The sequence below is a fragment of the Canis lupus genome, chromosome 12 (genome assembly GCF_048164855.1).
Source record: "Canis lupus baileyi chromosome 12, mCanLup2.hap1, whole genome shotgun sequence".
Taxonomy (NCBI): Eukaryota; Metazoa; Chordata; class Mammalia; order Carnivora; family Canidae; genus Canis; species Canis lupus.
In genome coordinates, this window is record NC_132849.1 from 11216961 (window position 1) to 11244602 (window position 27642).

At 42.0% G+C, this 27642-nt stretch overlaps 1 long non-coding RNA gene across 9 annotated transcripts in view; it reads right to left on the bottom strand.

Annotated features, from left to right (window-relative positions):
• Positions 1 to 27642, bottom strand: part of LOC140601102 (uncharacterized) — an 82455-nt gene that overhangs the window by 15221 nt on the left and 39592 nt on the right. For 3 of the 9 annotated variants that reach the window (XR_012004157.1, XR_012004153.1, XR_012004152.1), the window contains 4 exons: positions 16751 to 16889; positions 16297 to 16347; positions 16078 to 16155; positions 12394 to 12449 (listed from right to left, as the gene is read on the bottom strand). This is a non-coding gene — a long non-coding RNA (uncharacterized lncRNA). Of the gene's footprint in view, positions 1 to 12393; positions 12450 to 14840; positions 14924 to 16056; positions 16156 to 16296; positions 16348 to 16750; positions 16890 to 27642 lie in introns of all 9 variants that reach the window. The other 6 variants (XR_012004155.1, XR_012004154.1, XR_012004159.1 and 3 more) reach the window with 5 other exon arrangements.

Genomic DNA, 27642 nt, shown 5'->3' on the forward strand with positions numbered 1-27642 from the left:
TGAAGCAAAGTTCAGTTCCTTGAGAGCCTTACAAGGCAGGCTAACGAATGCAGATTTTATTTTCCAGAGAAGAGGGAATCATTGAAGAGTTTTAGCATGGAAGTAAGGAAAGCAGATGTGAGGTTATAAAATGACAACTCATGCAGCAATACGAAGTATGAATTAGATGGAGATGAGACAGGAGGTCAAGAGAGTGATTATGAGATTATTGCAATCATTCACAAGAGTTAGAAGATCTTTCTGAGGGAGGTGTGCAGTAGTGATAGAGAAAGTCAAAGGCTGAAGAGACATTACAGAAACAAAATGCACATGACTTGGGGACTCCCTGGATGGAGGGAATGGTGAAGAAGCGGAAGTCTTGGGTGACTGGGTTAGTGGTGGTAATTCTAAACCAGACTCCACAATACAAAAGCTGGTTTTGGACAAACTGGTTATCTCTACTAGATTGTTCTTTCCTTAAGAAGAGGAACTATGTGTTGCTCACTGTCACATCACAGGTGATGTGACAGAGCCTACTACAATATATTGAATGCGCCTAGTGATTAGAGAGTTTTGAGAATGTCGTTTTAAAACATCTGAGGGATATCTAGGTAGACACAACCAGTACTTAGCTTTGAAATTCAAGAGACAGATCTGAGCTGAAGACGCACATTTGGGAATCATCATATATAATGGTGGGTGAACGCATCCAGGGAGCCCCTAGAGGGAGACCAGAAGAGGGTTGAGGATAGGACATGGGGTAATAGCAATACTTAAGGGGCAGGTGGAAGAAGAGGAGCCATTTGTAAAACTAAGAACATTGTCATGGAAGCCAGTGTGGAGAGAGTATCCAGAACATGAGAGAGACCAACAATGTCAATGGCCACCAAGAGTTTATCACTCCCAGAAAGTGTCACTCCAGTTAATTGTTTGGCTTTAGTCTCAGAATCATAGACTGCTCTTCTATTAAATCCAGTCCTTCCAGGTATAGTCCTAGACCCAGTCCAGTTTCTCCATCCAAGGAGCCAAAGCAGCATGTGAGTAAACTTGTCCTGCTTTCCATCTGGTGCTGTTGTGAGGGTCAAATGAGATAACAAATGTCAGCAGCTCTCAAAATTTTTGGTTTTAGTACCCCTTTATACTCTTAAAGTTTATTAAAAATGCAAACAAGCTTTTGTTAAAATATGTTATATCAATATTTCCTGCATTATATAATAAAACTGGGAAATTTAGAAAAATAACTCATTTAAAATTAACAATAATAAACCACTTATGTTCATATAAACAACATATTTTGTGAAATACCACTAAATTTTCAAAAGCAACTTAGAGAAAAAGTTTTTGTTTTACAGTTTTGCCAATCTCCTTAATGCCTCGCTTAACAGAGACACTAATTTCTCATATCCACTTCTGCATTCAATGTGTGGTGATACCACATGCTGTGTAACCTCTAGAAAATTTTACTGTACTCTTGTGGAATGAGAGCTAAAAGGGGGCAAATAACATCTTGGTACTATTATGAAAATAGTCTTGTCCTTGAGGATTTCCTGCAAGCATCTCATGGATATTCAGAGATCCCCAGACCACACTTTGAGAATCACTGATGTATATGAATGCACTTTGGAAGCTGGAAAGTCCATACAAAGTTGTTATGATAACCCTGAAAATCTATACCCTGGGAATCAGAAAAGGATCTCTCTCACATGGATATAATTTGCCCCCAGAGGAGCATGATGCATGAGTAACATTGCTCCAAACAGGTCCTAGGGCCAAAGTAGAGAAAAGGATTTCTAGCCCAGATTTCTTACTTTCTCCCTTCTTAGAATTAAATGAAAAAAAAAATGTAAATGAAAATGTACTACAAAAATGCAAGGTGTAAATCCAAACTAGATTGTTTTAAGATCTTGTTATCTTCTGGCCAACCACCAAGAAAAAAATATACATTTATATATGCACACATACATATATAATACACATAAATGTACATCACACACACACACATATATATAGATATATGTATATACAAAGACAGAGCAAGGGAATGTTCTATGTTAGAAAATATTTAGAAAAGAAGGCAGTAATGAAGTCATAGAGGAACAAAAAAATCCATAAGGCACACAGGGGGGAAAAGTAGCAAAAGGAAAAATTAAATCTTACCTTATCAGTAACTACTTAAATGTAAATGGACTAAATCTACAACAGAAAAACAGAGATTGAAAAAATGGAGAAAAACCCTCCATCTAACTATATGCCATCTATAAGATACTTTACATTCAAAGATATAAATAGCTTGAAAGTAAAAGGTTGGGAAAGATATATCACACAAACAGTGCCCAAAAGAGAGCTGGAGTGGCCATATTAATATCAGACAAAGTAGACTTGAAATTAGTTATTACTAGAGGCAATAAGTACATTTTATAATAATAAGGGGATTAATCCATCAGGAAAACATAATGATTATAAACATATATCGACTTAACAATAGAGACTCAAAATACATAAAGCAAAAACTGAGCAAATTGAAGGGAGAAATGAACAATTTAAGGATTAGAAGCCTTAATACACCACTGTTAATAATGTATAAGTACCTGGGCAGAAGATCGACAATGAAATAAAAGAGTTAAACAAAGTGTAAACCAACTGGAACTAACAGACACTAAAACATTCTATTTAAAACATTCTAAAATAAAACATTCATTTTAGTGTCTAACAGACACTAAAACACCAATAGCAGAATACACCTGCTTCGCAAGTGCACATGAAACATTCTTCAGAATAGACCATGTGTTAGGCCATAAAACAAGCCATGATCTATTTAAAAGGATTAAGACAATAAAAAGTATTTCCCTGATAACAATGGAATAAAATTAGAAGTCAACTACGTAAGGATATTTGGGGAATTCATAAGTGTACAAAAATTAAACAACAGACTCCTAAATACCCAAAGGATCAAATAAATCACAAAGGAAATTAGAAAATACTTTGAGGTAAGTGAAAATGAAAACATAACAGTGCACCTGAGTGGTGCAGTTGGTTAAGCATCTGACCAGTAAGCATCTTGGTCCAGTTCAGGTCATGATCTCAGGATCATGAGATTGAGTCCTGTGTTGGGTTCTGCACTCAGCGTGGAATGTGGTTGAGATTCTCTCCCCCTCTCCCTCTGTCTCTCTCATCATTCTCTCTCTCTCTCTCTCTCTTTCTCTCCTCTCAAACAAATAAAATCTAAAAAAAAAAAAAAAACCCACACACAACATACCAAAACTTATGAATGCAACTAAAGCAGTGCTTAGAGAGAAATTTATAAATGTAAGTGTCTGTATTAAAAAAGGGAAACATTTCAAATCAATAACCTAAACTTCCATCCTAACAAACTAGGAAAAGAACAAGCTAAACTCAAAACAAACGGAAAGAAATAATAAATACTAGAGTAGAAATTAATGAAAAAGACAATGGAAAAGTGTTAGAGAAAATCAATCAAACCAAAATTTGACTTTTTGAACGGATCAAGAAAATTGACAAGACTATAGCTAGACTAAGCAAGAAAAAGACTCAAATTATTTAAAAAAAGAATGAAAGAATGACCATCACTAGCAACCTTACAGAAATACAAAGGATTAAGGAATACTATAAATAATTGTATGCCAAAAAATCAGATAACAAAGACAAAATTATCAATTTCCTAGAAAGTTGCAAACTACTGAAACTAACAACAACAAAAAACTCAAAACCCAGATGATCTAAGTAGATCTATAAGTAAAGAGATTAAATTATTAATTTAAAAACTTCCCCATACAAAAAAGCCAAGCCCCAGATGATTTCACTGGTAAATTTTAACAAACCTTTAAAGAAAATTTAACTCAAATCATCCACAAACTCTTCCTCTACCGCTAAAAAAAAAAAAGAAAAAAAGAAAAGAAGAGAATATTTCACATCTCATTCTATGAGGCTAGTCTTACATTGATACTAAAACTAAGACATCACAGGAAAAGAAAACCACAGACCATTATCTCTTATCAATATAGATGCAAAAATCCTGAACAAAGTATTAACAAATTGAACTAGCCACATAAAAAGTATCATACACATGATCAAGGGGGATTTATCTCAAGAATACAAAAATGGTTTAACATATAAAAAGTTAGTATATAAAAAAATAGTATAAGACTCCATATCAATAGAATAAAAGAAAGAAACTACATAATTACCTCAACAGATGCAGAAAAATCATTTAACAAAATCCAACATGCTTTCTTGATAACAGTACTCAAGAAAGTAGGAACAGAAGGGAGCATCTTCGACCTATTAAAATGTTTCTAGGAAAAACCCACAACAAACATCATACTTAATAGTGAAATGCTGATCTTCTAAGATTGAGAACAGGGCAAGCGTTCTTGCCACTTCTATTCAACATTGTACTAGAGATTCTAGCAAGAGCAATTAAGAAAGAAAAAGAAATAGAAGGCATCCAGATAGAAAAGAAAGAAGTGAAATTATTATTTGCAGTTGGCATAAACTTGTACATAAAAACCTAAAGAAGCCACCACAAATTATTAGAACTAAGAAACAAGTTCAGCAAAGTTGTTAGGATACAAGATTAATATATAGAAATAAATTATATTTCTAAACAATAGCAATGAATGATCCAAAAATAAAATTAAGGAAGTATGAAGGGAAATCACACTCCTTCTGCGTGTCTCCTTTACTCTCATGCTAGCACCATACTACTTCTGACACTTCTGGTCACCAAGTGAGTATGTAGGGGGTTTCTGCACTCCAGACGATTCTGTGACACCAGCTAGATGCCCTATAATTTAACTCAATTCTAACACTATATACTTGGAAATAGCATCAGATCCCATAGGTTAGGCGTTCAGTCCTACAAAACTATACCTCTTTCCCCTTGCCCTCAACTTTGGATGTCAGTTGGAAGTCCACATTATTTACCTGTACTTCTGACCAACTGGCTATAGATTGCAGGTTTCCATGACCTCTTCCTCAGGTTTGATTAATTTGCTAGAGTGGCTCACAGTACTCAGGAAAACATTTTAATTATGAGATCACCAGCCTATTATGAAAGGATACAACTCTGGAATAGCCAGGTGGAAGTGGTGCAAAGGGCTAAGTTTGAGGAAAGGGCACAGAGCTTCCATGCCCTCCTAAGCTTGCCACTCTCTAAGAACTCCCAGGTATTCACCAACTTGGAGGCTCTCTGAAACTCATTTTAGGGGGGTTTTATAGAGGCTTCAGTACATAGTCATGATTAAATAAATCACTGGCCATTGGTGATTGATTCAACCTTCTGTTCCTCTCCTCTCCCCAGAGGGTGAGAGATGGGACTGAAAAATCCAACCCTATAATCAGTGTTGGTTTCCCTGGAAACCAGCCCCCATCTTTAGAGGCTTTCCCAAAGTCCCCTCATTCACATAAACTCAAGTGCGGTTGAAAGGGGCTTGTTATAAATAATAAGATACCCATTTCATCTTTATTTCTCTGAAGCTGTTTCAGAAACTGAGGACAAAATCCAAATGTTATAAAAAAATATGATACTATTGCTCTAATAACTTAGGAAATTACAAGGGTTTAGGAACTGTGTGCTAAGAATGAGGATGAGGATCTAATACATATTTCACATATAAATCATAATACCACAGGAATCAATCCTATTTATATTAGCATAAAAAAGAATAAAATACTTAGGACTAAATTTAACAAAAGCAAATCAAGACTGTGTATACTGAAAACTACAGAAGTCATTGAAAGAAATTAGAGAAGTCTTAGATAAATGGAAAGGCACCCAAGGTTCATGGATTGAAAGAACTAATATTATTAAGATGGTAATACTTCCAAGATTGATCTACAGATTCATTGCAATCCCATTCAAAATCCTAGCTGCCTTTTTTTTTTTTTCAGATATGGATAAGCCGGTCCTAAACGTGTAATGTTGGAATATAAAGGACTGAGAATAGCCAAAGTGATCTTGAAAAATAAGAACACAGCTAGATGACTTAAACTCCAAAATTTCAAAACTTAATACAAAGCTATAGTAATCAAAATAGTGCAGTACTGCAATAAGGATAAACATATAGATCAATGAAATAGAACTGAGAATCCATCCATTTATGGTTAATTGATTTTTTACATGATTGCCAAGTCAATTCAATGGGGGAAAGACTAGTCTTTAACAAAGTATGATGCTACAACTGGAGATCTACATGCAGAGGAATGAATTTGGATACTGACTTCACATTGTACACAAAAATTAACTCAATGGATCATGGAATTAAAAGCAAAAGCTAGGGGATCCCTGGGTGGCGCAGCGGTTTGGCGCCTGCCTTTGGCCCAGGGCACGATCCTGGAGACCCGGGATCGAATCCCACATCAGGCTCCCGGTGCATGGAGCCTGCTTCTCCCTCTGCCTGTGTCTCTGCCTCTCTCTCTCTCTCTGTGACTATCATAAATAAATAAAAAATTAAAAAAAAAAAAAAAGCAAAAGCTAAAGGTATAAAACTCTGAAAAGAAAATATATGTGTAGTCATTGTGATCTTAGATTAGGCAATAATTTCTTTAGATATGAAATTAAAAATACAAGCCAAAAAAATAAATTGTACTTAATCAAAATTTGTTTCTTAAATGGGTATTATCAAGGAAATGAAAAGATGACCCAATGAATGAGTGAAAATATTTGCAAATCATATCCAATAAGAGATTTGTACCTAGAATGTATGAGGAACTCTTACAATTCAACAATAAACAAACAACCCAATTAAGTTGGCAAAGAATGTGAATGAACATTTGTCCAAAGAAGGTATAGAAATGGCCAATGAGCACATGAAAAGATGCCCAATATCATTAGTCATGAGGGAAATGCAAATCAAACCCACAATTAGATATCATTTCACACCCACTAAGATGGTTATATATACTACTAATACTAATAAGTATTGAGAGAAAGCGGAAAAAGTGGAACCCTTCATACACCACTGGTTGGAGTGTAAAATGGTGCAGCCACTTTGGAAATGCTGTAAATAGAATAGTAAGGTGAAGAATAAAGGACAAAATAGAATAAAGAACTGCCTTATTCTGGCAGTTCTTCAAAAAACTAAACACAGAGTTACCTATGCAATTCCACTCCTCGGTATATACCCAAACGAAAGTGTATGTCCATGCAAGAGCTTACACTCAAATGTTCATAGAAGCATTCATTCTTTATTCATAAGAGCCACAAGGTGGAAACAGCTCAAATGTCCGTAAACTGACAAATGGATAAATAAAATGCGGTATATCCACACAATGGGATATTATTTGGCCCACAAAAAGAATGAAGTACCATCCATACTACAATGTGAGTGGACCATGAAAACATCATGATGTGACAAAATCCAGACACAAAAGGCCACATACTGAGTGATTGTATTAATATGACATATCCATCAGGATAAATACATAAAAACAGTAGATAAGTGGTTTCCAGGGAGTGAAAAAATCTGGAATGGCCAGTGGCTGCAGTGGCTATGGGTTTCTTTCTATGGTAATAAAAATGTTCTGGAATTAGTGGGTTATGGTAACAAGGCTTTGTGAATATAGTAAAAACCATTGAATTATACATTTTAAAAGTACAAATTTTATGGTATGTGATGTATCTCTCAATAACGTTATTTCAAGAAACACTAGATTTTTGCTTTTATTGTGATTACTGTCTTCTGTTTCCTTCTAACCCATCATCTAACAGTTTGCAGGAGTCTAGAGGTGTGCTTCCAAATATCCTCATTCTTCTGTCTAATTTGGACTGGAGATGGAGATGCCAGTGGAGGTGGAAATTGCCCTGGAGAAGGGGTCAGAGGATGGAGTTTAAATCATGATTCTGGGCAGCCCTGGTGGCTCAGTGGTTTAGCGCCGCCTTCAGTCCAGGGTGTGATCCCGGAGATCCCGTGTCAGGCTCCCTGCATGGAGCCTGCTTCTCTCTCTGCCTCTGCCTCTGCCTCTGCCTCTGTCTCTGCCTCTGCCTCTGTCTCTGCCTCTCTCTCTCTCTCTCTCTCTCTCTCTCTCTCTCTCTGTGTCTCTATGAATAAATAAATTAAAAAATCTTTTTAAAAAAATCATGACTCTGTCTTACTAGCCCATTGGCCCTGGTTGGGCAAGTCACCTTGCTTCTCTGAGCCTTGGGTTCCTATTCTGAGAATACAAAAACCCTGGCCCTATGTATCTCCTAGGGTTGTGTCAGCAAGTAACCCTGTAAATGAGAATGTTGACTAAACCATAAGCACTATGCAAATATCGGCCTTTGTGATCGGGATCTCCATACCTTGATGTCAGGGTGGACAATCACAATCTTGTGAGTGAAGATATTACCATCGTTCCAGGTGACTAATCACAAGACCCTAAAGAACAATTGCAGGACCTCAAATCTTATAGTTGTTGCCTTTGGCTGTCTGGGAATAATGGTGACATTCTCCAGTGCCCAAGAAATTGCTGTTATTATTAGAAGTATTTAGTTAGATTATCTCCCTTTAAAGGATTCTCACTTGTCCAACCTACTTTTTGGCTTTTGTTGATTTTGGTGTTTATAGGCATTGGTTTTTAAAGCCCGGCTTTCTAGAACTTTGGTCAAATGTTGACAGACAAACTAAAGGTTAACCCAACAGAGGGATCTCCAAATGTCTCTCTAGAAGCAGCATAATGTGTAGCATAGATTTTAATGTTAGTCATATCTGGGTGTAAGTTCCAGTTCTACCACTTCCTACCTGTGGGACCTTGAGCAAATTATATTGTTTGATTTCTCTGAACCTCAATTTCATCATCTGTAAAATAGAGGTTCCTACCTTGATAAGATGTTGTGAGGATGACAAGAGACAATGTACAACACAAGGTTAAGCACTTCTATAGTATAGAAGTTAATAAATCTAGTCATCACTGGGTCTAGAGAATGAGTAATCAAGGTCAAACGAACATCTGCGGGGAAGAGGGTAGCAAAGGCTGGCTTTGGGTAAAACTGAAAGGAAGAGGCTCTGACAGTTATTGATTGCCTTCTCTGTGCCAAGTACTTTTCCATATGCTCTATTACTTGATCCTCACAACCCTGAAATATAGGTATTAATTCATATCTACATGTGACAGAGCAGAGGCTCCAAGAGATTAAATAATCTGTTTAAGGTCACACAGGTTATTAGTTGTCCATTTTAGAGTAGAATCCTGATTGGACTGGTTCCTAAGGCCAGGGTCTATTTTTTTCTTTTTTTTCTCTGCATGACCCCAGCCCATAGTCCCTGGTGGTCTTACTTCTTCTTGTCCATCTGGTCTTCTTTTGGTACCACAAATACAAGCCTGTCTTTTGCCATGTGACTCCATCTGTCAAGTTCCTATCCTCCTCTCCCCTCCACCTCCAACTATAGTAGCCTCTGGATGCATGCCTTCAGGTTCAAGTGTTTTGGGCAGAGGCTGGACCCATGTGACACAATGCCATAGAGGTGACTCGAGGGCTGGATGTAGGGTTGGATCCAATGGATGAGGGGCTCTTCGACCTTATTTATCTTTCAAGAGTGGGCTCAAATGTCACCTGTCACCCTCTTTGAAAGCATTAGAAAGAATTTGTCCTTTTTTCCTCTGTTCTCCCATAGTACCTTATCTAGACCTCTGTCATACATTTACTACCATACTGAAATTATCTGCTATTTGTCTGTCTCTCTTCTGGGCTCAGTGCAATCTCCAGCCTCAATGAAGAATTATTTAATACAAAATTTCTTAACATTTTTGTGCCATCTATCCTCTGGCATTTGACTAAGCTCATGGAGCCATTCTCAGTTCCTAAATACATAAAAGGAAACATAGAGGATTACCAAGGAAAAATCAATTATATTGAAATATAGTAATCAAAATCTTAAGAAATCAAATTTGCTTATAATAACATATTACATAGTTTATTCACACGTTAAATAACAAGATCTACTGGTAAGTCTAATAACTATCATGATTTTGAATTAGTGATGAGCATAAATATTACCTCAAGATCAATAACAATTTAATAGAATTGTTAAATATCTGTGCTTTTTATAATGACCAAGTCATGGTTGCTGTGAATAAAACTATGGTTTGTTCCTTATACTCATAAATAGAGAGAATGCCAAATATCAATTCTGGGTATTAAAAATAAAGATTTTTAAAAAGATTTTATTTATTTATTCATGAGAGACAGAAAGAGACAGAGACATAGGCAGAGGGAGAAGCAGGCTCCTTGTGGGGAGCCTGATGCAGGACTCGATCCCAGGACCCCTAGATCACGACCCGAACAAAAGCACTTAATCTCTGAGCCACCCAGGCGCCCAAAAATAAAGGCTTTTTTTTTTCTCATCCTAATAAACAGTCCCATGAATTCTATTCAGAGGCCTCAGACTAAGCCTCCCTGATTGAACGAATCATCTGAAAGTCCAGAGCGGTCAAGACTAACCTCCCTTTCCTGTGCTTCTGTAACACTTGCAATTGTACTTAGCACACTGAATTGTAAATTCTGATGTCTGTTCATGTGTCTTTCTCATCTACTTGGGCTGTGAACCCCTTGAAGGAGAGGAACTGTCTTATTTCTTTTTGCTTCTGAAAGAGTGCTTGGCAGAGCATGGGTCCTCAGTAAATAATGTGGACCCGATGGGCATGGATGATAAGGTCTGTCTGACCCACTGTTGAGTGATAAGAGGTTCAGCACCTCAGCAGTGCATCTTCCCATCCTATACTCTGCCCCATTCTTCAAGGTGCATCTCAGGAAAGCCTCTTCTTTAAGATGTCCCTGAGTGCTCTTGGCCTCACTCCTTTCTCTTCTAAGTGTGACCCACTACATTGGGATTCACCTGGGCATTGAATTAAAAGCCACAGTAATCTCTCCCCCAGTTTTTCTATTTTATATAAATATTTGAAAGTCACATAGCTGACAAAGGGCTTTTATCTAGACTACATAAAGAACTCTTTCAAGTCAATAAGAAAAAGAAAAATAACTCAATTACAAAATAGGCAAAGGATCTGAATAGATATTTCTCCAAAGAAGACATACAAATAGCCAATAAAGCACATGAAAAGCTGCTTAACATCATTACATTAGTCATCAGGGAAATGCAAAGCAAAACCGTGATGAGATACCGCTTCACACACACAATAGGTTGGCTATAATAAAGAGGACTGGCAATAACACGCGTTATAGAAAATATGATATACTGCAGGTGGGAATGTAAAATGGAGCCAATGCTTCTGAAGACAGATTGGCAGTTCCTCAAAAGGTCAAAACATATGGTAGTTACGGTATGATCCAGCAATTCCACTCCTAGGTGTATAATCAAGAGAAACAAAGACATATGTCTGCACAAAAATTTGTACGTGAACAGTCATAGCAGCTTTTTCATAACAGTGAAAAAGTAGAAACAATTAAAATGTCAGTCAACTGATGAGTGGATAAAGAAAATATGGCATCTTGCTACAGTGGTATATTATTCAGGAACAAAAAGGAATAAAGTCCTGATAGATGGTACAACATGGATAAACCTTGAAAATGTTACACTAAATGAAAAGAAGCCAATCCAAACAAAGGAGGCATAGTTGTATGGTTCCATTTGCATGAAATGTCCCAAACAGATAATCTGCAGAGGCAGAAAGTAGATTACGGGCGGGGGGGGGGGGGGAGGGGGGCTGTTGAGAAAAAATGGAGAGTGACTGCTAATGGGCATTGGATTTCTTTCTGGGGTGATGGAAATGTTCTATAATTGAGAATGGTAACTGGTACACAACCCTATGAATAGCCTACAAACCATTGAATTATACACTTTAAATGGGTGAATTGCACAGCATAAGAATTATATCCCAATTGTGCTATTATAATAGCTTTGAAAAGACAAAGGGGAGAGAGGCACATAGTTTATTTAGCAAAAGGAAGGAAGTTTGGTATGGCTGGATCATGAAGCAGAGACATAGACAAGTGAAGGAGCTTTGATTTGAATCTAAGGGCACTGAAAATATTTGCAAAAGGTTTAAAGAGAAGGATGACATGATCAGATTCACAGTCTAGAAAGATCTCTGAGGTGTTGAAGGAAAGCAAAGGGTAGTTACTGGAAGCGGCAATGAAGAGGCTTCTGGAGTACTAGCAATGTTCTGTTTATTGATCTGGATTTTGGCTACGTGAGTGCACTCTTTGAGAATTCAGCAAGCTGAGTGATATATGATCCTTTTCTTTATATGATGCTTTGGTCAAAATTTTTAGCATAGAAAAAAGCCCAAGGACTTTTTGATTGGATTAACTAAGATGTTTACTGCTTTCTGACAAAGCCTATTGATTCTATGCACAGAATCTAATGCAGTTACTATAAATGTGGTTTATAACTGCCAATTAATTCGGATTATCACCTGAACACTTTGACACACAGTTATAATTCATTTGCTTACCAACGGCTGGTCCTCGGAGTGGTCTGTTTCATGTGCAGTCGTAAGGAGCGCATTGCCTGGAGGAAATTTAAAACAATAATCAGACAGATTAAGAGTCGCTTTGCTTTTTTATTATTATACTGCGCTGGAAATTCTAAGGGGTTATCGGTAGTGAAATATTTCTTCCCTTCTCTAATAAATAATATGGTAATCTGAGGTTGAAATCAGTGCTACGGCTGCTGTTGAGCTACCTGGACTGCTCCCACGATACCATCCTTAGCTGGGCAACGATGGAGATAGTAGTTACAATGTGATAGGTGTGTGTGTGTGTGTGTGTGTGTGTGTGTGTTGTAAGACAATGGATCTGGCCATATTTTGAATATAAATCTCATTTAAACCTCATAGCTGTGCAGGTTAGTTATTCTCATCCCCATTTTACAATTCAGAAAGCCAAGGGCCAAGCAGATTAAGTGACTTGTGCAAATTCACTCAGCCGGTAGAGATATGAGGGAGGCGGTCAGGCTAAGCCTTCTAACTCAAAGCTCACTTTCCCATGAGGGTTTCCCATCCTTTGGTACCAAGTGGCACATGGAAGGCCCTTGGGATATATTTGCCGAAGGGTAAGTAGATGAAGAACTGGTCATTATTTTAGTTCAAGGAGGAGGTTCCACCTGAATATAACTTCTTACCTAAGTTGTTTTAGATACAAAAACCCTCCATGTGCTTCTTTCCTTCAAATTTTAAGGGTCAGTCCCTTGGAAAGTGTAGCTACCATTTCTCTGCTTATCATTGCATTTATATCATCTGGATCTCACAACTTTTAAAATTTTTTTAAAAATATTTTATTTATTTATTCATGAGAGAGGCAGAGACACAGGCAGAGGGAGAAGCAGGCTTCTCACAGGGATCCCGATGTGGGACTCGATCCCTAGACCCCAGGATCACGCCCTGAGCTAAAGGCAGACGCTCAACCGCTGAGACACCCAAACGTCCCTCACAACTATTCTAAGTAGGTTTATTATGTCTACAAATGAGGAAGCTTCAGCCTGAACACTTAAGTGATGGTCTTGCAGCTAGTAAGCGTGTAGGGGATTCACCTGGTAGTTAAGAACATGGGTTCTGGGTCCTAAGAGACCAGTGTTGGCTCTATCTCTTGCTAGCAAAGTGACCCAGATTTGCAAAGTTTTGGGCTTCAGTTTTAACACTCACAAAATTGGAATTATAATAGTATTCACCTGAGAGGTTGCAAACTCAAATGCCCACAGGAGCTAGGGGTTAGGGAGTTCTGTATTGTCGATTAGTCAGAGGCTTGGCACCTGCCTGGAATGCCGCAGGAGGCAGGGGGTTCTGGGGGTGGAGGCAGGATTGGACTCCACTCTCTAGGCTCACACTCACTCATTCCTTCGATCAATATTTCTGGAGCACCCATGATATTCTAGAATGGTTCTAAGTTCTGGAAATACAAAAATGAATAATGCTCAGGCCTTTTCTGCTCTTTCTGGAGACAAACACAAAACAACGAATGAAAACACGGTGTCGGGATCCCTGGGTGGCGCAGCGGTTTAGCGCCTGCCTTTGGCCCAGGGCGCAATCCTGGAGACCCGGGATCGAATCCCACGTCGGGCTCCCGGTGCGTGGAGCCTGCTTCTCCCTCTGCCTGTGTCTCTGCCTCTCTCTCTCTCTCTCTCTCTCTCTCTCTGTGCGACTATCATAAATAAATAAAAATTAAAAAAAAAAACATGGTGTCGTATTGTGGCACCTTCAAGTTCTGGGAATCAAGTCATTTAGCCAGTCAGCAAACCCATGAACAGAGTCGCCTACGCTCATTGTCGCCAGCAATAGGTTCTTCATGCCTGATGGAGCACAGGACAGTGCTAGGTGGGAATGCAGTCCTGTCCTCCAGAGGTTTAGAGCCTAAGACAGACAAACCAATCTGGACCAACACCTCAAGACCATAATAATACCAATCAAGGGGCACTTGGGTGGCTCAGTCAGTTAAGCATCTGCCTTTGGCTCAGGTCATGATCCCAGGATCTGAAATGCAGTCCCATGTTGGGCTCTTTGCTTAGTGGGGAGTCTGCTTCTCCCCCTGCTTGTGCTGTCTCTCTAACAAATGAATGAATGAATGAATGAATAAATAAATAAAATCTTAAAAAAAAACAATCAAGCATCACCCTCCTGGGGTCTCTTTGATGAATGGGTGGATTTAAGTGAGGGGCATTCTAGCTACGTGTGCATCTGTTTCCTGCCCTCCTGAGGTTCACCAAGTTCTCAGGCCGTCTCCCTGTAGCTTGGCTCTGGTGCTAGACGCAGGTGCAGAAATATACTCCCTCCCTTCCTACCAATCTTACTCCTTCTCAACTCCAATCCCATTCCTTTATGTTCTTTTGGCTTTTTCCTCAGGTAAGTCCATGTGGGGAGTGCAGTCTAAGAGATTAGCTGGAGTAGACTAGGGAAAACATACTTACCTGTCTTCTCACCTGCCCAGGAAAGCCTAAGAGGGGAGGAGGTGTTTCCGGAGGCAGCCGAAGAATGGAAAATGGATACCTGGCTGAGGGCAGGGCACAGAGAATTGGCCAGATGACTTGGGAGAACTATTGGAAATGAGCCCAGGACAGAAAGGATCAAGCCAATGGGGAAAAGATGACAGTTTGGAAGCAGAGGAGAGCTCCAGGACATAATCCAGGTACCAGTGGAGAGGCACAATTTGGATTTAGGTGAGGACACCAAGAGAGGGCAGGGAGGGCCGTGTGGGTTATCTAGGGAGAAAGAGCTCTACTCCACCAAAAATGAGGCCAATGCCTGGACTGAAGTGGTGACAGGGACAGGGTGGGGCTGGTTAGGTTTGGGTCAAGCTAAGCAGAACAAGCCTTCAGATTCACAGGTTTGGGTATTTCTTGGAAACTGAAGAGGCCAGCCCTCTAGTCCAGGGCATAGTGTTACATCCAGAAGGGCTCTGCTAATTTCTTCTTCAGCTCTTGTGAGAAGTATTGCAGGAGGCTTCTGTAAAGCCTTGCAACTCCATATGCTATCACTAAACCCTCCAGACTTGTATAGGGACGTCCCACTTTATGAAGAAAAGCCACCTTCTTGTTAAGAGTTAGCATGTCTTTGATCTTGGTCCACATTCAAGATGGTTCAGTGGGTGGCTGAGAGCAAGTAGAGTCAGAGGGGAGGAACCAGTCCTCGCCAGCCCTCTGTCTTGTCTTTCTTCACATGGACAAATACAAATGCTATCTACTTCGTTATTGCATTGTAAAGAAATTGAAGATTTTTTTTTTTTTAACGAAGGGCATTCCTGGATTGGGGGTCATCTATGTTTTTTGCTAAGTCTTTGTAATATTAAGTATAAGATACTTCAAAGTTCAATTCCTTGGGAGATGGGACTGTGGCCCACGTGAGGATGGAAAGAATCCCTGAAGGAAGATGCAGATCATGGGTTCACACATGAGTGTGGAACCTGGGACTACTCCAGACTTTCTCATCCAAAGTTCCTACCACTACCTATCAGCCATCAAGCTCTCCTCACATGATTTGAAATTGGTCTCTGGATATTTAGAGGAGTACCGGGGCCATGTGTTGTGCTTTCTGGAAGGATGTAAAAGCATGCTCGATTAATGGTGGGACACACAAAATGGGTGGCTATTTTGGAATGTGCTGGGTGGCAGGTGGCGGTCTAGTTACCAGCTGATAGTTGGTGTTTACCGTTGAAGGTCAGAGAGAAATGGCCCAGGAGAAAACCATGAAGACAGAAAACTCTCAGCAGATTACACTGTCCGGGTCCTGATACATAAGAAGATAAAAACAAAGAAATGTCAATCTGGATGATACCACTTCAGTCTTCCTTTTCACTAAACCCGTATTCCTCAGAACACACACACAGCCTATTTTCAGACCCTAGGGAGGCCCGTAGTCGAATTCTACCTGGGGGAGACGAGCAGTGTTGAATGAGAGTTGGGGATCGGGACTTAATGCCTGCAAAAGAGAAAGAGGGGTGAGTTCTCCCCCAGGAACATGCACCTGCCAGCCAGTCCCGAGGGGATGTAGAAATTGCCGTGTGTGTCTCAATGTGAGTGAAGAAAACCCAAATACTGATGTATTACTGAAAGCGGGTGTGTGGGGCAAATTTGCAAAATCTCAAGATCGGGGAGACAGACCACTGACACGGGCAGTCTCCGTGCTAAGTCCCTGCGTGTCTCTGACTCCACTCCTGCGAGGCTGGATCTGCACTTGCCCGGGACTCTTTTATTTCTGGTGTAGCCTGGGGAATCAGAGAGCTTGGAGACTCTGCCACAGTTCCTCGGGCACGTTAAGAGTTCCCACTAGAAAAAAATGACCTAGGTAAAAATAACACCGTCCACCGCACGAAGGGGTCTACCTGTGTTTGTATGAGAACATGCGTCCCTCCTTGAGAACTCGACGGCCAGCCGGTGCGGAGGGTCCTGGTCTGGGTGCCCGTGACCTCAGGCCGCCCAGCCCTGCCTCCAGCCGAGTGTCTGCAACTGGTCATCAGGGAACTAGATGAGAGAACGCGGATGGATCATTATTTTTCACTGTTGGAAAAACACCTGAAATCTATAACCAATTAAGTCTTGCCGAGTCACTCACTATCTTAAATCTCATCGTGTGTAAATTGGCTGACTCGTAGCTTCCTGCAAGTTTAAATGGTGAACTGCCTGACAATCATTCCTGAACTTGCCCTTGCCCCTCATCCTGTGGTGAGCGCAGGCCTTCTGATGACTGACTCTGTTCCCCAGGGTCCAACGGGGTCACATGTCAGCCTCTCTCTCGGAAGACCCCTCCAAGTTATTAATAACTAGGTAACATATTCTGTAATTACACAAATCAGGTTTTTTGGTTTCTGTGCAGTCCATGATTTGGCCCTTTTTTTTTTTTTAAGATTTTATGTATTTATTCATGAGAGATTTTATGTATTTATTCATGAAAGAAAATAAATTACATTTATTTTATGTATTTATACAGAGAGAGAGGCAGAGACACAGAGGAAGAAGCAGGCTCCCTAAGTGTAGCCCAATGTGGGACTTGATCCCAGGACCCTGGGATCATGCCATGAGCCAAAGGCAGCAGATGCTCAACCACTGAGCCACCCAGGTGCCCTGTGATTTGGACTCTCATCATAAAAAAGCCATTGCTTTTTTACAAATAAGGCACATGAAACGCAGAGAGAATAAATCATTTGCCTAAGGTCACACCACTCTCAGGTGGGAGAACCGGGGTTCGAGTTCAAATCCATCAGCTCTGAATGCCATGCCCATTCTTCTGTACCTGTATATTCTTTTTTTTTTTTTTTTTTTTTTAGATTTTATTTATTTATTCATTAGAGACACAGAGAGAGGAGAGGGAGAGACACAGGTAGAGGGAGAAGCAGGCTTCTCACAGGGAGCCTGATGTGGGACTCGATCCTGGAGCCTCCAGGATCACGTCCTGAGCCAAAGGCAGATGCTCAACTGCTGAGCCACCCAGGCATCCCTGTACCTGTATGTTCTAAACTAAGGTCTCTGCACCTCTGTGACACCAACAGAGAAAATGGTTCATTCATTCACCAAATGTTGATTAAGCATCTGCTTAATCTGATGGAGGCAATGTTGTAGATCAAGGGTTGTCAAACTTTCCTAGAAAAGACCAGAAGGTAAATATTGATGGCTTCATGGGCTATATGGTCACTCGTGATGATTCAACTCGGCCATTGTCGTGTGAAAGCAGTTGTTGACCATACATGGCTATATTCCAATAAGACCTTGTTTACAAAAACGGGCTAAGGCCGGACTGAGCTCATGAGCTGTGCCCCAGTGCTGGGCATGGGCTTACAGTGCCGAAAAAGGAAACCGGCAAAAATCCTTGTCTGTGTGAACCTTACATTCTAGAAAGGGGTAACACTTGTGTTTCCTGGCTTGTTTATCATGTAAAAACTGTCACAAAGTCTCGAAGGAGCTGAGACCTTCGGGGGAACGTCACCCAGTGCTGTCCTCATGGGCAGCTCGCCTTGCACCTCTCCTGCAAGATGGTCCTATTTTCTGTCTGAGTGCATCCGGGGCCAGGGGAGCCCACCCTTCCCTGCTCCCTGTCCCTTGCAGAGACCCTCCTATTTGCCTCCTGTCAGTCTGATCCCTTCATTCCTTTAGGTGAAACCTTCATGGGCCCTCTAACGGCTCCATACAGGAGAAATAACTTACAGGTGACATGACAAGCTCTGTCCCCACCACTCAGGTGGAATCACTAGGACACAGTGCTGGCATACCAAGATGGTCACCGCAGTCATACACAAACAATGAGAAACTGTGAAACCATTTCTGGAAGCCACAGAGAGAGAGCCAGTCAGGTGCTGAGACTGTGGGAGGTAGAAGACAGGGCAATTGAGACAGCAGTTGGGAAGGCTGGTAATAGTCTCTCTTCCACTACGTGACCTCAGGCAAGTCACTTCTCCTGGGTCTCAGCTTCCTCATCTGCAATGTGGAACCTGGCTGAGGTCCTCTGAGTAGTGGTGATTCTAGAATTCTTGAACAGGTAGCTCTCAGTAGACATCCTTACCACCTCACTCCTGGGTCTCTCCTAGGAGGCCACTAACCCAGATGGCACTTCTCTTCCAGCAGTCTGCAAGATCTGCCCTTATGTCCACTCTATGTTTGACTCTATTATTCTCTGCTTTGCATTCCCTGAGCATGTGTTAAAGTCTATGTTACCTACGACCACCAATGGCTTCCACCAATTACACTTTTCTGTTTTGCTCCACATCTGTGAGCAGAATGTTGTTTTGGGGCCTCAGATCAGCAGTTTGTAAACTCATGATACTAAACCAGACCTCTCTCCTCCTGTCCCCACCACTTGGCTCTCAAGAGGTAACTAACTCTATTGACTTCCAGGCCTTCTACAGGGACCAACGGGCCTCCAGGGCCACCCAACGTGGCTTGAGACTCCCCTTCTATCCCAGGGTCCCAGGCTCAGACAAGAACTCCCTGGTTCCTGGCACCCAGACCTTTGGAAGTTAAATTGTCATCCGTCCCGTTGTCTGATCAAGCAGCTCAGCAGCCCTTGACTTTATTTTTTTTTTTAATTTATTTTTTATTGGTGTTCAATTTGCCAACATATAGAATAACACCCAGTGCTCATCCCGCCCTTGACTTTAAACAGCAACCACAAAACAAAACTGAGGCCTCTTGGTCAGGTTTCTTGAGCTCAGCAGGTGATATGCAAATTCTGGGAAATATTGTGAAATGGGTCCATTTCCCTTCCTGTGAAAAGCTGCTTATAACAATCTGCATAAAGAGAATGAATATGGTGTCAGGCATTTGGGTAAACAAACCTGCCAGATGGGCAGGCCATCCAGCCATTGTCACGAGTTGTGTGACAGCAATCAGGTGAGCAGCCGAGTTAGGGGCTGCTGGTGGGAAGTTCCAGTCTGCCTGGAAAACAAACCTGGTGAGGGAAGAGGGAACAGTGCTTAGAGCAGTAGCATATTTGTTGTGTCAGTTCATGGAACAATTATTTATTCTTCTTAAGCCTCTTATAATTATTTCCAGAAGAGTCAGTAAATCCTAGTAAAGTGCTCGGGTTCTGGAGTCGGACCACTGGGTTTTTCTCTTGGCCCTGGTGTTTATTCACGGTATGCCTTGGGCCAGGACTCTTAATCTCCTAAAGCTTCTGTTTTCTTCTATAGAGATGGGGATGATGATGCCTACTTCCCTGGAACTGATGTAACATACAGAATAGTGTCCAACATATGGCTATTAATATTACTATTTTCACTGGTTGTTCCAAAATATTAACCCAGCTGTTTAACATATAACAAGCCTTTAATAAATGTCATATGATTAAGTCATAACCTATGGGTGAGATGGTCCAGTCATTGCTTACAAAATCCCTGGTGAGAGATGAAAGATGTTATTTGCTGAATTTCCATCACTCAGCAAACCTTTATGCTCTCTGGGTTACCTCCAGCACTTCTGGAAGTTCAGAGTGTCGGAAAACATGTCATGTTTAGAATTCGGTAGAGAATATTCACACAGAAGGAGTCTCAGAGACAGTTTTTTGAGTTAACCCACAGAGTGATCAGCTGCCCACCCAAGGTCACACGGCAGGTGAACGGTAGAGCTGGGATCAGGGGCCGTTGGACTTATTTCCTTTAGGGTACACGCTTTCACTGTTGTTGTACACCTCACCTCACTGAGTACCTGGGCCACGTGACTGAATCCACTCAGGCTGTTGGTGCCAAAGCCACAGTGACCTTTGTTTAGAAGTCAGGGCTAGAACAGAGCTAGGAGGGAGCTGGGGCAAGATGGCACATTGCTCAAGAAAATGGAGAGACAGGTCCATAGGCCTTTCTCAACTTGACCTCCTCACCCCATTCCCCACACGCTACCCTTGGTCCCCCCTCCTCCTACAGCACCTGCATCTATGTACAGATGTCTGGGGACCTCAGAATCCTGACTCATCCAATCCATATGCTGTAGACTTTCCCTTCATGGAAGAACAAAGTCCCATGAAATTGCCAGGGAATCGCTTTAAGGGCAGCTTTTTTTTTTTTTTTTTTTTTTTTTAAAGATTTTATTTATTTATTTATTTATTTTTTTTGTTTTTTTTTTTGTTTTGTTTTGTTTTTTTTGTTTTTTTTTTTTTATTGGTGTTCAATTTACTAACATACAGAATAACACCCAGTGCCCGTCACCCATTCACTCCCACCCCCCGCCCTCCTCCCCTTCTACCACCCCTAGTTCGTTTCCCAGAGTTAGCAGTCTTTACGTTCTGTCTCCCTTTCTGATATTTCCCACACATTTCTTCTCCCTTCCCTTATTTTCCCTTTCACTATTATTTATATTCTAAGGGCAGCTTTGAAAATTTAACTAACTCTATTATTTTTGCACCTTTGGCCTTAAACATTTTCCACTCTATCCTAACCAGCTGTCCCTTCTCCCTCTCTTGAGTGGTTATCCTCCCTGGAAATCCATTTGTACCTAGAGATTCTTTGCCAGCATCATCCAGTTCTCAGGGCAGCTTCTAACCTCCCCCAGCTCCTCCTGGGTGGTACCACTGGGTAGGGGTTTTGTCACTAGGTAACTGCTATAGGACAAATAAACTACAGATGCCTTTTCTCCTCTAAGACTCAGCAACCTTGCTAGGGCCGTCCTGGATGGGCCTGTGGACAGAAGCAAGAACAGCCCAACAGAAGTAAAGGAGACCCAGAAAGACACTGCTCGATTTGGGGGTCAGTTTTCTAGCACTGGGATCAATTATTCCTGACAGGGCACCTGGGTGGCTCAGTGGTTGGGTGTCTGCCTTTGGCTCAGGGTGTGATTCCAGGGCCCTGGGATCGAATCCCACATTGGGCTCCCTGCATGGAGCCTGCTTCTCCCTCTGCCTATGTCTCTGCCTTTCTCTCTGTGTTCTCTCATGGATAAATAAAAAGAAAAATAAAATTATTCTTGACAAAAAGCTACTATTGGAGAAGCAGGTCTCTTTGGTTGAATATCCAGCTTTGTAAGCAGTGCTGTCCTCTTCTTATGTATGAACTCTAGTGTTAGTCATTAAAAGGCTTAAGAGGATTTTTTCCACAATTTTCCAGACAAGACTCTTCCCCCCAGTATGCATCTTTCCAACATGGATTGAAAGCCTTACATGTAAGGAGCACTGTGCTGAGAGCAGAGGCCAGAGACAGTGAAGTACGGTTCTGTCCTGATGATCTCTTCCAACTGCTCCCTCCCAGATGAATTTCAAGGCAGTGGAGAAGTACAGGGATAGATGTGTGCATGAGGCACTGTGCAGGACCCCACAAGGGCACTAGCCTCACCTGGGAATGGGGTATGGGGGTAATGCCCTAAAGAGCACGGTAAGTGGAGGAAGGGGAACACAGGAGGCAGAGGGGCCTGCTAGCCCGTGGAGGATGTGCAGGGAGTGGCCTGGGCCAGCAGTGCTGGAGCAGGAGGCTGGAGCGGGAGGCCGGGAGGAGGCTGACAGACAAGGCAGGTCTTAGAGAGTCCTGTCAGCTACTTCAAGACAAAAGGCACACTCGTTGATTTAGCCTATAATTTATTATAATTTAAATATTTATATTTAAAAATATTTATTTTGGGGCACCTGGATGGCTCAGTCAGTGAAGCATCTGCCTTCAACTCAAGTCATGATCCCAAGGTGTTGGATCCAGCCCCTCAGGATCGGGCTCCCTGCTCAACTGGGGGTCCACTTCTCCCTCTCCCTCTGTCCCTCCCTCTGCTTGTGCTCTCTCTCTCTCTGTCAAATAAATAAATAAAATCTTAAAATTGATTTATTTTAATAATTTATAATATCTATGCAGCGAGAGACAGAATACATTTCTTTCTCTTCTTTTTTTTTTTTTTTTTAAGAGAGAGAGCATGCATGTGTGCACATACATGCATGTGCAAGGTGGGCTGTAGGCAGATGGAGAGGGAGAGAATCTGAATCCGGCTCCAGATTCTGTGCTGAGTGGGGAGTGTGATTCAGGGTCCAATCTCATGACCCCGAGATGATGACCTGAGCTGAATCAAAAGTCAGACACCCAATCAACTGAGCCACCCAAATATAAAAATGTAGAATGAATCTAAAATTCTCTCTCCTGGGATCCCTGGGTGGCGCAGCAGTTTGGCGCCTGCCTTTGGCCCAGGGCGCGATCCTGGAGACCTGGGATCGAATCCCACATTGGGGTCCCGGTGCCTGGAGCCTGCTTCTCCCTCCGCCTATGTCTCTGCCTCTCTCTCTCTCTCTCTCTGTGTGACTATCATAAATAAATAAATGATTTTAAAAAATAAAAAATAAAATTCTCTCTCCTTTCCCACCTCCCTGTGCCTGATCCTTCTCCACAAAGGAATTAAAAACGGATTACAAGGTATCTTTCCAAGGAAAACAATGCATACACTATAATATTTGAATATATATATATGCGCGTACGCTTTCTCATTAACATCAATGATTTTGTACAATGTTTATTGTTCTGCACTTTGACTCTTTTTTAAAAATATTTATTTATTTATTTGAGAGAAAGATGGAGAGAGAGCATGAGGAAGGGGAGAGGCAGGAGGAGAAGGAGAAGCAGGCTCCCCACGGAGCAGAGAGCTCCATGTGAGGCTGAATCCCAGGACCCTGAAATCATGATCTGAGCTGAAGGCAGATGCTTCACCAACAGAGCCCCCCAGGCACCCCTGCACTTTGATGTTTTTAGGTGTTTTTTTTTTCATCTTATATCTTAACAACCTCCCTGAATCCAGATATGCAGCTGTAAGACATTAGCTTTACCAACTGTAGCTTTCTCCAATCATGTACTTAAAGTCCACTCTGCTGGCAGAGTTGCATTGTTTTTGTCTATCACAAACATTGCTATAATGAACATTTTGGTTGTGTCCATTCCACAAATACTTATTGAGCATTTCTGTACACTAGGCACAGTTCTAGGAACCCAGGATATGCTAGTGACAGACGTGGGTGTTCTTTGTTCCCAAAGTCAATGGGAAAATTGCTGGACTAAAGTAAATGTGCAGTTTTAGTTTTGATAAATATTTTCAGAATGTCTGCTAAAATTGCTGCAGGGGCACCTGCGTGGCTCTGTGGGTTAAGCATCTGACTCTTGGTTTTGGCTCAGGTCATGATCTCAGGGTTATGAGATTGAGCCCCCTGTCAGGCTCCTTGCTCAGAGAAGAGTCTGTTGGAGATTCTCTCTCCCTCTGCCTGTCCCCTCAATCATTCTCTCTCTCTCTCTCTCTCTCTCTCTCTAATGAATCAATAAATTGTTATAAATAAATAAATGAATAAAATGGTTGCAGAAATCAATATGCCCTCTCAAACCTATGCAAATTGTCAGCTTTTCCACCCTGGCTGACAAGGACTGAATGTTCTCAAACTTTAAAAATGTTGTCAATCTGATGTGTGAAAAATGTCTTGCACGTGAGGAGTGAAACCAAGCATTTTTTCTTGCTTACTGACCACGTGTATATTTTTTCTGTGACACACATTCCTGTTTATTGGGCGTTTCTTCCATGGAATGATGATATACAGATTTGTACTTGTTCCTTGGAAACTAAGGAACTTTGTCCCTCATCGTGTGTTTCAAGTATCTTTTCCAGGCAATCTTTTGTCTTTGGGGTATTTTTTGCAACACTTCCTGGTGGAGTTCAAGTTGAGTCTTGAAGGATGAGTAATAATAATCACTGACTACTCATGTCCAGGGCTCAAGTGCCAAGCATGCTTCAAAGTGTTTACTATGTATCAACTCATTTAATTTTTACAGGTGAGATTATTATGATATAGAAGTGCAGAATTCAGTCTGTCCAGGTCCTCAGAGCTGCTGAGGGGCATAGACAGGATGAAGAGCTGTTTGCCAGGTAGCCTAGGAGAGGCTGCAAAGGCATGGAGCTGTGAGACAACCCAAAATATCAGGGGAAGTCCAAGAAAATATGTTTTGTATACAGATAGGCTGTTTGTGAAGAATGGGGGAGATAAAACTGGAGCAGCCCCCGGGCACACTGCATGCCTTCCTGACAGCTATGCTGCCCTCTGTTCTCTACCTGGGGTGGAGGCTCCTTGAACTCAGGAACCATGTGCAGACCGTGTCCAGGCAGATGGGAGCCAATGCAGATGCCCATCATTGTGCCTGTTACAGGGCGGTGTGAGGTGAGGTATTTTACAGGCCAAAAGGTCACAGACTCCCTCCAAAAGTAGATACAAGTGATTTTGGATGATCTGTCCTCCTGTCATTAACGTACTTATGCCCTTCCACCATGGAGGCAACACTGAGCCCTATGGGATGGGTAGAAGATTCTGGAATAACCACATATGCATTCAGTTCCTTTCTAACAGTGCTCAGCTCACTTCCAACTTGGCAGGGCTTGACAGCCTTCTCATAGGCTTCTCATTGTTGGGGCAGGAACTGTAGAAATATTGGCTTCAGAAGCAGTATAGTAAGGGAGAAAGCATCCTGGATAAGGAGCCTAATGTTGCAAAATTGCAACATCTTCCAGTCCTGAGGATGGCGGGCCCTGCCCTCCTGCCCCTCTGCTCATGGCAGATGTGGTTAATCAATCATGCACTCTTGCCTTCTGAACTCGGATATAGCCTCAGACTCCTCAAAATGGTGGCCCCCGGGAGCCTGCCCTGTTAATTGTGCTTGGTTCCTCAAACATAACATATTCATTATCCCCAACCTGACGGTTTCAAGCAGCCTATCTCGAGTCAGACATGCCTGGGTTTAAATTCTGGCTATGTGACCCTGAGCAGCGGCCTCTGCCTCTCTCAGCCACCGCTCCACCCTCATGACATTCCCCACAGAGTATGTAAAAAGTCAAATATGGATAGTATGCCTTGAGAGCTCCTTGAAAAATGCAAAAATCCAGGTCTAGTGTCAAATCTGAGAAGTCACTTAAAATCTCTGGACTACTTCTAGTTTCCTTCCAAGAGAAATCAGAGGAAAAGATTAGACCATCTCTGGAGTTGCTTCCAATTCACTTAGTGGGACTGGGCTATTTCCCCCTCACCCATTCACTGATTCCTTCGGAGACTTTTTCCTGAGTGCTACGTTGGGTTGGGCAGGCACTGTTCTAGGCTCTGAGGCAGAGGCCTGTCTTCTAGAAGCTTACATTCTAGCCAGTGGAAGTACCATAAAGAAAATTCAGAGTGGGTGACTAGAGAGGGAGTGCCTGGAGCAGATCCCCGGGCCATGATTCTCTAGAGAAAGGAACCTGTCAAGAGAGCCAAGGCTGGGGGGGTCAGCCCTTTGCCCAATCAAAACACTTGGGAAATATAAGATTGAATGGCTGCCAGTCCTTCCCCCCCACCGGGCCCCTCCCCTCCCCCAAGCCATCTGGGAGTCAGAACTTCTCTGGAGAGGACCTTGGGTGGCCCTATTAATTCAGAATTGGACACGACCATATCACACACATATGTCCAGCATCCTTTCCCCTTGATAGACTCTTCTTTGAAATGGGGTGGTCTGCCTGACTTCCAACTGTGAAGCCACGGGCTTCTGCTCACTCATGTTGCTCAGGAGCCGAAGAGGCTATGGCTCTTGGGCTGGGAAGGGGTAGAGATCCTTTAGGTTCATCCTATTGTCCCTCCCCTTAGGTGGCCAAGCATCACAATGAGCAATGGGCATGCCAAGTGCTGTCTTCTTCATTGTCTCTGTGACAGCAAGGTGGTTTTCTCCCCCACCTACCCATATCAGTAACTTAGTGCACTGTTCTAAGCTAGCAGCATGTTCTGCTACCAAGAATTAGGAGCCCATCAGAAGAGATGGAATAGAAGACAGGAGGACCCAGGTCCAGAGACAGCTGGGCCATATTGCTGTGTTGCACAATGCAAGGGGTCACCATTTGTCATGTATTCTATTGAAATGGCTTCTGCTGGGGTTGGGTGTCATGACGGCCCTGGGGTGGCCTTGAGAATGTGAAGGAATGAAAAGACAGGGGTGGAGAGGAAACTTCTTTGATCATATAATTACCCCAATTTTTATAAGGGGTATGTGTGTTTGTGTGGGTCCGGGAAGGGGAGTGGGGTAGGGAACTGGGGTGGGCCAATGCTCAGACCCTAAATCCATTTACATGAAAAGTTGCAAGAAAAGAAATGGGAAAGAGCCTCCTGGATCCTAATATTCAGGGCTTACAGAAAACAAGGGAGAGGAGAGTTATGGTTTCCAATTTAGAAGTCTGCATGATGTGAGGCAGTCTCCTCAGGGCACTGCTGACAACAGGAGACCGCAAAGCACTTTTCTGGCTGTGGGCAGCTGTCATAAAGCCTTCAGAGGGGGCCACTGCAGGCACTTGACAGGAAGGACTTCCAGCCCTGACAGGAGGCCTGGCAGGAGGGGCTTAAAAATGCCACCAAGATTATCAAACCACAAATAACCAAAGTGAGGAGAAAAGAGAAGGCACAGATTTTCATCCGAACTGGCCAAGCATCCTGCGGGAGCTTCGGATTGCTGGAGGGGAGGGTACTTGCAAGCAGTCTGTAGGCAAGCAGGGCCAAGGGACAAAATTCAAACATGAAAGGGAATCTGATCTGGGAACCCAGAGAGAGCAAGCATTAATGGGTTCATAGCAGGACTCTTTATACTTATTGAGTATCTATCATATGCCAGGAACCATTTTAAGCAACTTAGCTTGGTTATCTCATTCAAGTTCTACATCAACTCTGTGAAGCTAGGGTCCCTGTTTTTAACAGATTAGAAAATCAAGGTGCAGGTGGGTTAAGCAACTTGCCCAGAGCTTCTCAGCTAACCAAGAGTGAGCTCTTGCTCAATAAATACGAGATAACTGA